The sequence below is a fragment of the Lutra lutra genome, chromosome 4 (assembly GCF_902655055.1).
Source record: "Lutra lutra chromosome 4, mLutLut1.2, whole genome shotgun sequence".
Lineage (NCBI taxonomy): Eukaryota > Metazoa > Chordata > Mammalia > Carnivora > Mustelidae > Lutra > Lutra lutra.
Window position 1 is genome coordinate 19,445,730 of NC_062281.1, and position 11,035 is coordinate 19,456,764.

Genomic DNA, 11,035 nt, shown 5'->3' on the forward strand with positions numbered 1-11,035 from the left:
TGACTTTGTTAAAAGAAGAAATTTGGATGGTACTTCCAACATGATAAACCTTGAAATCTGACTTACATTTGTTGGTTTTATCAGTCAAAGAGCAGACAGGAAACTGAAAAGATTTTATAGAAGAGTCTATTTCCATAGATGAGGGAGAGTTAAAGGAAACCAAGAAACTGTAGTTAAGGAACCCAGTGCTAATAATACCTCAGCCTTGAGTGGTGTCCTAACAAGCAGCCTGTCAAGAGCAGGTAATGGATCTATGGGAATGGAACACAGCAACACATTAGGGATACCTTCACTGCCAATGTTTAGAGGGCTGGAGACATCATCTGAAAGAGAATGAAATGGAACACACCTCAAGAAGAATACAAAATTTAAAGCAGAAATACCAAGGGTATCCTCCTGGGTTTTGGCAGATACTGGTATGGTAACAATGATTTTTTTATCATGGAAAGATAATACCTATTATTAACTCCAAATAGAGTGAGATGCACATACCATCTATGTGTTTGAAATAATCATGAAAAAACATCCCAGAGACTGGGTCGTCTGAAGATATTAAAAGGAACAGAAGCAAAACCCAAGAGATATTAAATTGAGACCTTTCCTGAACTGAAATATACACAATTTCTCATTTTAGGAATGAGTAAAAGCTTGAGAGAATCAATGCAAAGGCAAAGCTAAGTACACATTTATAAGCAATGATTAATTAGGATGAAACATAGCTATAAGAGGGCTGGCCACCAGTCCAATAATCTTCCCATTAAGCCATTCTGTCATTACTTCCTCTTGTCAGTTTTATATGGTTTAGGTTTAACATAATATTATCTAGAATTGTTCTGATGGTTTCCAAGCAGAAATATTATAATAAATAAGAACTTGGTCCATAAACTGCAGCCCTGTTCCCTTTACCCTTTTCTACCAGAAAAGGAGACTACTAAGAAACATACAAAGCAAAAAGATATACCTAATAAGTCAATGGTGGAAATATGATAAAATTATATAAAATGATTTTAGGCAAGAAAAGAGGTAAAAAGCAACAGAGAAAGGATGGGACAAAGCAAAAACAAATAGTAACACAGTAGATTTAAATCTGACTATCTCAATAATCACAAGAAATATAAATACTGCCCTCCCAAAAAAATATTGTCAGATTGTATTTTAAAAAAAAGCATGATCCAACTTTATGTTGTCTATAAGAAAGCTTCTTTAGGGGCACCTGGGTGGCTCAGTGGGTTAAGCCACTGCCTTCGGCTCAGGTCATGATCTCAGGGTCCTGGGATCGAGTCCCGCATCGGGCTCTCTGCTCGGCGGGGAGCCTGCTTCCCTCTCTCTCTCTCTCTGCCTGCCTCTCTGTCTATTTGTGATCTCTCTCTGTCAAACAAATAAATAAAATCTTTAAAAAGAGAGCTTCTTTAAAAATAAACATAGGTAGAAAGAATAAAAGGATAGAGAAAGATATGTCACACAAACACTAATCAGCTGGAATGACTATATTTGTATTTCAAAGCAAGGAATAGCATCAGTAACATAAAGGGACATTATCTAATGATAAATGAACCAATCTGTCAAGAGGGCCTAACAATTCTAAATGTGTACGCCCCTATTAACAGTTTCAATGTACTTGAAAGACAAACTATTAGAAAGAATAAATAGACAAATCCACTATTTGGATAGCTAATTATAGCTAGAGATTTTATTACCTCTTTCAATGTTTGATAGAACAAGTATACAGAAAATCAAAAGGAGGTAGAAGATTTAACAATATATTATATATTGGTCTTAACTGTAATATATTCAACACTCCAACCAATAAAACCATACTATGGAGGAGGAGTCAAGATGGCGGAGAAGTAGCAGGCTGAGACTACTTCAGGTAGCGGGAGATCAGCTAAATAGCTTATCTAAAGATTGCAAACACCTACAAATCCAACGGGAGATTGAAGAGAAGAAGAACAGCAATTCTAGAAACAGAAAATCAACCACTATCTGAAAGGTAGGACTGGCGGAGAAGTGAATCCAAAGCGACTGGAAGATAGACCGCGGGGGGAGGGGCCGGCTCCCGGCGAGCAGCGGAGCAGCGGAGCACAAAATCAGGACTTTTAAAAGTCTGTTCCACTGAGGGACATCGCTCCAGAGGCTTAACTGGGGTGAAGCCCAGGCGGGGTCAGCGCGGCCTCAGCTCCCGCAGGGTCGCAGAAGGATCGGGGGTGTCTCAGTGTCGCAGAGCTTACCGGTATTAGAACGGGGAAGCCGGCTACAGAGACAGAGCCGAGGAGTGACTCTCAGCTCGGGGTTGCCTTGAACCGGTCGCGGGCTCGGTCAGCTCGGCGCCCAGCTGGGGGCCAGGGTGACGGGAGTCATTGGGCGCTGTTCTCTGGGCGCGCAATGAGGAGTGGGGCCCCGGGCTCTCGGCTCCTCCGGGCCGGAGACCGGGAGGCCGCCATCTTCATTCCCGCCCTCTGGAACTCTACGGAAAGCGCTCAGGGAACAAAAGCTACCGAAAGCGAACCCAGCAAACCCAAGTGGATGACTCAGCCTGGCCCCGGGTAAGGGCGGTGCAACACCGCCTGGGGCAAAGACGCTTGAGAATCACTACAACAGGCCCCTCCCCCAGAAGATCAACGGGAAACCCAGCCAGGACCAAGTTCCCCTACCGAGGAGTGCACTTTCAATACCAAGGAGAGCGGCAGAATTCCAGAGGAGAAGAAAGCAAAGCACGGAACTCATGGCTTCCTCCCCATGATTTTTAAGCCTTGCAGTTAATTTAATTTTTTTTCTTTTTCAATTTTTTTTTCTTTTTCTCTTCTTCTGCTAAATTTTTTTAACTTATACCGTTTTCTTTTTTAACGTTTTTTAAATAGTTTATCTAATATATATATTTTTTTTCCCTCTTTTTATATTTTTTCTCTATCGGCTTTCTTTTTTTTAATAGTTTCTTTTTTATTTTTTTCTTTCTGAACCCCTTTTTATCCCCTTTCTTCCCCCTCACAATTTGGGATCTCTTCTGATTTGGGTAAAGCATATTTTCCTGGGGTTGTTGCCACCCTTTTAGTATTTTACTTGCTCCTTCATAAACTCTTATCTGGACAAAATGACAAGGTGGAAAAATTCACAACAAAAAAAAGAACAAGAGGCAGTACCAAAGGCTAGGGACCTAATCAATACAGACATTGGTAATATGTCAGATATAGAGTTCAGAATGACGATTCTCAGGGTTCTAGCCGGGCTTGAAAAAGGCATGGAAGATATTAAAGCAACCCTCTCGGGAGATATAAAAGCCCTTTCTGGAGAAATAAAAGAACTAAAATCTAACCAAGTTGAAATCAAAAAAGCTATTAATGAGGTGCAATCAAAAATGGAGGCTCTCACTGCTAGGATAAATGAGGCAGAAGAAAGAATTAGCGATATAGAAGACCAAATGACAGAGAATAAAGAAGCTGACCAAAAGAGGGACAAACAGCTATTGGACCACGAGGGGAGAATTCGAGAGATAAGTGACACCATAAGACGAAACAACATTAGAATCATTGGGATTCCAGAAGAAGAGGAAACAGAGAGGGGAGCAGAAGGTATATTGGAGAGAAGTATTGGAGAGAATTTCCCCAATATGGCAAAGGGAACAAGCATCAAAATTCAGGAGGTTCAGGGGCGCCTGGGTGGCTCAGTGGGTTAAGCCGCTGCCTTCGGCTCAGGTCATGATCCCAGGTCCTGGGTTCGAGCCCCGCATCGGGCTTTCTGCTCAGCAGGGAGCCTGCTTCCTCCTCTCTCTCTGCCTGCCTCTCTGCTTACTTGTGATTTCTCTCTGTCAAATAAATAAATAAAATCTAAAAAAAAAAAAAAAATTCAGGAGGTTCAGAGAACCCCCCTCAAAATCAATAAGAATAGGTCCACACCCCGTCACCTAATAGTAAAATTTACAAGTCTTAGTGACAAAGAAAAGATCCTGAAAGCAGCCTGGGAAAAGAAGTCTGTAATGTACAATGGTAAAAATATTAGATTGGCAGCAGACTTATCCACAGAGACCTGGCAGGCCAGAAAGAGCTGGCATGATATATTCAGAGCACGAAATGAGAAAAACATGCAGCCAAGAATACTATATCCAGCTAGGCTATCATTGAAAATAGAAGGAGAGATTAAAAGCTTCCAGGACAAACAAAAACTGAAAGAATTTGCAAATACCAAACCAGCTCTACAGGAAATATTGAAAGGGGTCCTCTAAGCAAAGAGAGACCCTCAAAGTAGTAGATCAGAAAGAAACAGAGACAATATACAATAACAGTCACCTTACAGGCAATACAATGGCACTAAATTCATATCTCTCAGTACTTACCCTGAATGTTAATGGGCTAAATGCCCCAATCAAAAGACACAGGGTATCAGAATGGATAAAAAAAACAAAACCCATCTATATGTTGCCTACAAGAAAATCATCTTAAACCCAAAGACACCTCCAGGTTTAAAGTGAGGGGGTGGAAAAGAATTTACCATGCTAATGGACATCAGAAGAAAGCAGGAGTGGCAATCCTTATATCAGATCAATTAGATTTTAAGCCAAAGACTATAATAAGAGATGAGGAAGGACACTATATCATACTCAAAGGAACTGTCCAACAAGAAGATCTAACAATTTTAAATATCTATGCCCCTAACGTGGGAGCAGCCAGCTATATAAACCAATTAATAACAAAATCAAAGAAACACATCGACAAGAATACAATAATAGTAGGGGATTTTAACACTCCCCTCACTGAAATGGACAGATCATCCAAGCAAAAGATCAACAAGGAAATCAAGGCCTTAAATGACACACCGGATGGACATCACAGATATATTCAGAACATTTCATCCCAAAGCAACAGAATACACATTCTTCTCTAGTGCACATGGAACATTCTCCAGAATAGATCACATTCTTGGTCCTAAATCAAGTCTCAACCGGTATCAAAAGATTGGGATCATTCCCTGCATATTTTCAGACCACAATGCTCTAAAGCTAGAACTCAATCACAAGAGGAAATTTGGAAAGAACCCAAGTACATGGAGACTAAACAGCATCCTTCTAAAGAATGAATGGGTCAACCAGGAAATTAAAGAAGAATTGAAAAAATTCATGGAAACAAATGATAATGAAAACACAACGGTTCAGAATCTGTGGGACACAACAAAGGCAATCCTGAGAGGAAAATATATAGCGGTACAAGCCTTTCTCAAGAAACAAGAAAGGTCTCAGGTACACAACCTAACCCTACACCTAAAGGAGCTGGAGAAAGAACAAGAAAGAAACCCTAAACCCAGCAGGAGAAGAGAAATCATAAAGATTAGAGCAGAAATCAATGAAATAGAAACCAAAAAAACAATAGAATAAATCAACGAAACTAGGAGCTGGTTCTTTGAAAGAATTAATAAGATTGATAAACCCCTGGCCAGACTTATCAAAAAGAAAAGAGAAAGGACCCAAATAAATAAAATCATGAATGAAAGAGGAGAGATCACAACGAACACCAAAGAAATACAGACAATTATAAGAACATACTATGAGCAACTCTACGCCAACAAATTTGACAATCTGGAAGAAATGGATGCATTCCTAGAGACATATAAACTACCACAACTGAACCAGGAAAAAATGGAAAGCCTGAACAGACCCATAACCAGTAAGGAGATTGAAACAGTCATCAAAAATCTCCAAGCAGGGGCGCCTGGGTGGCTCAGTGGGTTAAGCCGCTGCCTTCGGCTCAGGTCATGATCCCAGGTCCTGGGTTCGAGCCCCACATCAGGCTTTCTGCTCAGCAGGGAGCCTGCTTCCTCTTCTCTCTCTGCCTGCCTCTCTGCCTACTTGTGATTTCTCTCTGTCAAATAAATAAATAAAATCTTTAAAAAAAAAAAATTCTCCAAACAAACAAAAGCCCAGGGCCAGATGGCTTCCCGGGGGAATTCTACCAAACATTTAAAGAAGAACTAATTCCTATTCTCCTGAAACTGTTCCAAAAAATAGAAATGGAAGGAAAACTTCCAAACTCATTTTATGAGGCCAGCATCACCTTGATCCCAAAACCAGATAAGGATCCCATCAAAAAAGAGAACTACAGACCAATATCCTTGATGAACACAGATGCAAAAATTCTCGCCAAAATACTAGCCAATAGGATTCAACAGTACATTAAAAGGATTATTCACCACGACCAAGTGGGATTTATTCCAGGGCTGCCAGGTTGGTTCAACATCCGCAAATCAATCAATGTGATACAACACATTAATAAAAGAAAGAACAAGAATCATATGATACTCTCCATAGATGCTGAAAAAGCATTTGACAAAGTACAGCATCCCTTCCTGATCAAAACTCTTCAAAGTGTAGGGATAGACGGCACATACCTCAATATTATCAAAGCCATCTATGAAAAACCCACCGCAAATATCATTGTCAATGGAGAAAAACTGAAAGCTTTTCCGCTAAGGTCAGGAACACGGCAGGGATGTCCGTTATCACCACTGCTATTCAACATAGTACTAGAAGTCCTAGCCTCAGCAATCAGACAACAAAAGGAAATTAAAGGTATCCAAATCGGCCAAGAAGAAGTCAAACTATCACTCTTCGCAGATGATACGATACTATATGTGGAAAACCCAAAAGACTCCACTCCAAAACTGCTAGAACTTGTACAGGAATTCAGTAAAGTGTCAGGATATAAAATCAATGCACAGAAATCAGTTGCATTTCTCTACACCAACAACAAGACAGAAAAAAGAGAAATTAAGGAGTCCATCCCATTTACAATTGCACCCAAAACTATAAGATACCTAGGAATCAACCTAACCAAAGAGACTAAGAATCTATACACAGAAAACTATAAAGTACTCATGAAAGAAATTGAGGAAGACACAAAGAAATGGAAAAATGTTCCATGCTCCTGGATTGGAAGAATAAATATTGAGAAAATGTCTATGCTACCTAAAGCAATCTACACATTTAATGCAATTCCTATCAAAGTACCATCCATTTTTTTCAAAGAAATGGAACAAATAATCCTAAAATTTATATGGAACCAGAAAAGACCTCGAATAGCCAAAGGAATATTGAAAAAGAAAGCCAAAGTTGGTGGCATCTCAATTCCGGACTTCAAGCTCTATTACAAAGCTGTCATCATCAAGACAGCATGGTACTGGCACAAAAACAGACACATAGATCAATGGAACAGAATAGAGAGCCCAGAAATAGACCCTCAACTCTATGGTCAGCTAATCTTCGACAAAGCAGGAAAGAATGTCCAATGGAAAAAAGACAGCCTCTTCAATAAATGGTGTTGGGAAAATTGGACAGCCACATGCAGAAAAATGAAATTGGATCATTTCCTTACACCACACACGAAAATAGACTCAAAATGGATGAAGGATCTCAATGTGAGAAAGGAATCCATCAAAATCCTTGAGGAGAACACAGGCAGCAACCTCTTCGACCTCAGCCGCAGCAACATCTTCCTAGGAACATCACCAAAGGCAAGGGAAGCAAGGGCAAAAATGAACTATTGGGATTTTATCAAGATCAAAAGCTTTTGCACAGCAAAGGAAACAGTTAACAAAACCAAAAGACAACTGACAGAATGGGAGAAGATATTTGCAAACGACATATCAGATAAAGGGCTAGTGTCCAAAATCTATAAAGAACTTAGCAAACTCAACACCCAAAGAACAAATAATCCAATCAAGAAATGGGCAGAGGACATGAACAGACATTTCTGCAAAGGAGACATCCAGATGGCCAACAGACACATGAAAAAGTGCTCCACATCACTCGGCATCAGGGAAATACAAATCAAAACCACAATGAGATATCACCTCACACCAGTCAGAATGGCTAAAATTAACAAGTCAGGAAATGACAGATGCTGGCGAGGATGCGGAGAAAGGGGAACCCTCCTACACTGTTGGTGGGAATGCAAGCTGGTGCAGCCACTCTGGAAAACAGCATGGAGGTTCCTCAAAAAGTTGAAAATAGAACTACCCTATGACCCAGCAATTGCACTGCTGGGTATTTACCCTAAAGATACAAACGTAGTGATCCGAAGGGGCACGTGCACCCGAATGTTTATAGCAGCAATGTCTACAATAGCCAAACTATGGAAAGAACCTAGATGTCCATCAACAGACGAATGGATAAAGAAGATGTGGTATATATACACAATGGAATACTATGCAGCCATGAAAAGAAATGAAATCTTGCCATTTGCGATGACATGGATGGAACTAGAGGGTATCATGCTTAGCGAAATAAGTCAATCGGAGAAAGACAACTATCATATGAACTCCCTGATATGAGGGAGAGGAGATGCAACATGGGGGGTTAAGGGGGTAGGAGAAGAATAAATGAAACAAGATGGGATTGGGAGGGAGACAAACCATAAGTGACTCTTTATCTCACAAAACAAACTGAGGGTTGATGGGGGGAGGGGGGTTGGGAGAGGGGGGGTGGGGTTATGGATATTGGGGAGGGTATGTGCTATGGTGAGTGCTGTGAAGTGTGTAAACCTGGCGATTCGCAGACCTGTACCCCTGGGGATAAAAATATATGCTTTTAAAAAATAAAATTTAGGGACGCCTGGGTGGCTCAGTTGGTTGAGTAGCTGCCTTCGGCTCAGGTCATGATCCCAGCGTCCTGGGATCAAGTCCCACATCGGGCTCCTTGCTCATCAGGGAGCCTGCTTCTCCCTCTGCCTCTACCTGCCATTCTGTCTGCCTGTGCTTGCTCTCTCTCCCTCTCTCTGACAAATAAATAAATAAAATCTTTATAAATAAATAAATAAATAAAATTTAAAAAAATATATATACTATGTATTCTTTGCAAGTAAACGCGGAATATTGACCAATATGGGCCATATATGATGGACCTGAAAAAAAGATATGTAACTACTGAAGTCATAAAAATTACATACTCCAAGTACAACTAATTAAACTGAAAATCAATAATCAATAACTGGAAAATTCCCAAATATTTGGAAATCAAACATTACACTTCTAAACAACCAAGGAGTCAAGGAAGATGTCAAAAGGGAAATTATAAAGTATTTAGAACTGAGTGAGAGGGGCACCTCTCACTCAGTTCTAAATACTTCCTAATTTCCCTGGCACCTGGGTGGCTCAGTGGGTTAAAGCCTCTGCCTTCAGCTCGGGTCATGATCTCGGGGTCCCGGGATGGAGCCCCGCATCAGGCTGTCTGCTCAGTGGGGAGCCTACTTCCCTCTCACTCTCTGCCTGCCCTTCTTCCTACTTGTGATCTCTGTCAAATAAATAAATAAACTCTTTGAAAAAAAAAGAACTGAATGAGAATAAAAATATTGCATATCAAAATATGTGCATGCTGTTAAGATAGTGCTGGTGGGGGTGGGGAATTTATACCTCAAATTCTGAAAGAGAAAGAAAGAAGGTGGCCTCAAATCAATGATCCAAGCTTCTACATGAATAAACAAGAAAAAAAAAAGAACAAATTATTCCTAAATTTAGCAGAGCAGAAAATAATAAAGGAAATTTTAAAATCAATGAAACAGAAAAATGTAAAAACAACAGAGACCATCAATGAACTCAAAACCAGATCAACGAAATTAATAATCCTCTAGCCAGATTGATCAAGAAAAAGAAAGGACACAATTTGCCAAAACCAATAATAAAAATAAGGATATCACTAAAGATCCTACAGGTACTAAAAATAGTAATAAGTGAATATTGTGAACATCTTTATGCTAATAAATAGCATAACAATAAATAACAACTTAGAAGAAACAGAAATTACATAAAACACACATACTACTTAAAAAGAAATAGATAATCTAAACATCCTGTATTTAAGAAATTGAATTTTTTATTAAAAACCTTCTCATACAAAAATATCTAGCCCAAAATGGCTTCACTGGAAATTCCTACCACATATTTAAAGAGGAAATAATACCAGTTCTACACAAATTCTTCCCAGAAAGGAAGGAAACATTTCCCAACTAGTTCTATGAGGCCAGAATCGCCATGATACTAAAATCAAAGACGTTACAAGAAAACCATACCAATAGCCCTTAAGAATATTGATGCAAACATTCTTTAAAAAATTTTTAACAAATTGAATTCATCAATACATGAAAAAGATAATACATTCTGACCAAATATTTATTCTAGGAATGTAAAGACGATTTAACATTTGAAAATCAATGTGATCCCATCAATAGAGGAAAGGAAAACATATCATCCTTATACATGCAAAAAAATCATTTAACAAAATTCAACACTTATTCATGATTTAAAAAAATAAATTCTTAGAAACCTTAGAGGGAAAATTCTACACATAATAAAAAATATCCATAAAAAAATCTACAACTAACATCATCCTTCATGCTTTACCCTTAAGGATTGGAACAAGGCAAAAATACCTCCCTTCACGACATCTATTTAACCTTGTACTGGTGGTGCTAGCTCATGCAGCAAAGCAAGAAAGAAAAACAAAATGCCAGCAGACTGGAAAGGAAGAAGTAAAATTTCCTTATTTGCAGGACACATAATTGTCTATACAAAATATACCAAAAGAAAATATTAAGTGAGTTTTGGAGATGTGGATAACAAGATCAACACAGAAAATCAGTTGTATATCTTATATCCTATTATAATTGAAAATTTTATAATAGGCCATTTACAAAACCACAAAAATATGAAAAAATAGAAATCAATTTAAGAAAAACTATGCAAGACTTTTAAGCTAAAGTGACAAAATACTGCTGAGAGAAATTAAAGATCTAAATAGATGGAGAGGGGTGCCTGGGTGCTCAGCGGGTTAAGCCTCTGCCTTCGGCTCCGGTCGTGATCTCAGGATCCTGGGATTGAGTTCCGCATCGGGCTCTCTGCTCAGCAGGGAGCCTGCTTCCTCCCCTCTCTCTGCCTGCCTCTCTGCCTACTTGTGATCTCTGTCAAATAGGCAAATAAAATCTTTAAAAATAAATAAATAAATAAATAAATAAATAAATGGAGAGATACAGCATAGATTGGAAGGCTAATTAAGATGTCA